Consider the following 1,099-nt stretch of genomic DNA (forward strand, 5'->3'; position numbering starts at 1 on the left):
TCTGGCCTGTTCTAAACTCAAAGTAATATTCTCTATTAGTGGGCTCTCCGCACAAACCTGTGTACACTTGCCTATACCTTGGACGAGCATGCAACCTGCTTCGTAATGTCTAGGAGGATAAAAACACAGGCGTCTGCAAATGTCTGCAAAAGTTTTTAAATTGACCTAAATCGTTTTTAAATTGTACAAACAATGGGGGAAATTTAGAAAATCTACATTATTCTTTGCTAGCAGAAATGAAATATTAATAGTGAAAAACTTTTTTTTTTTAAACCTTATTTAATCTGTATCAATAGGTTTTTTCTCATTTAAGCAAGACTGCACTTCGGTGTCCCAGAAGACACAAGAGAGAAAAAAAGAAAACGTGCTGTAAATTCTCAGTTGAAGAGTTACATAATTGACATGATGCAATTTGTTGACCTTGTTGTTTTACTTTAATGATGGCAAGAAAAGGTGTGTGCATTGCTTTTCTAGAACTTCAATGAGACTCCACATGATGGCACCACTAAGCCATTTCACTGCAGTTTAGAGAAAAAAGGAATGTTAAACTGCAGATGTTTTTGTATGTCCATGCAAAACCACAACTTATGCTGTAATGCTATAATAACAGGCAAATCAATGCTGAATACAATTCCACACGGAAATATGCACATACTCAGGTACAGAGCAGCAAAGTATTTTTCAAAACACTTTTGACAAAAGTACAGAATAACACTGCAAGTACCATGATTGTTCTCCCAAGCACCTTACTTAATAGTGTAATATGTATATATCTATATGTTTAGTCTTTCTGTGCGAAATTATCCTTCTGTGTAAATTATTTTAATAACTTCTGGCTTAGTTTCCAGATAATATTATAAAGCAGGCCTATATTTTTATATGAGATGGTTTCACTTTGTAGTATGACAACAAAACACATCCCTTTGCATTTTAGACTTCAAAGTGCATGCTCTTGTAGTTCTTCACATCACCTACGCCCTGTCCTCCTCGACGCATCAATTCTCCCTACATCCTCCAGATATGAATGCGCTTTTTCGCGGCCCCTGCTGTTTTAATGCTTTTTTCTAGTTTCTAACAAATAATTCAGTCTGTCTCGGAC

Source organism: Barbatula barbatula (assembly GCF_947034865.1).
Source record: "Barbatula barbatula genome assembly, chromosome: 14".
Lineage (NCBI taxonomy): Eukaryota > Metazoa > Chordata > Actinopteri > Cypriniformes > Nemacheilidae > Barbatula > Barbatula barbatula.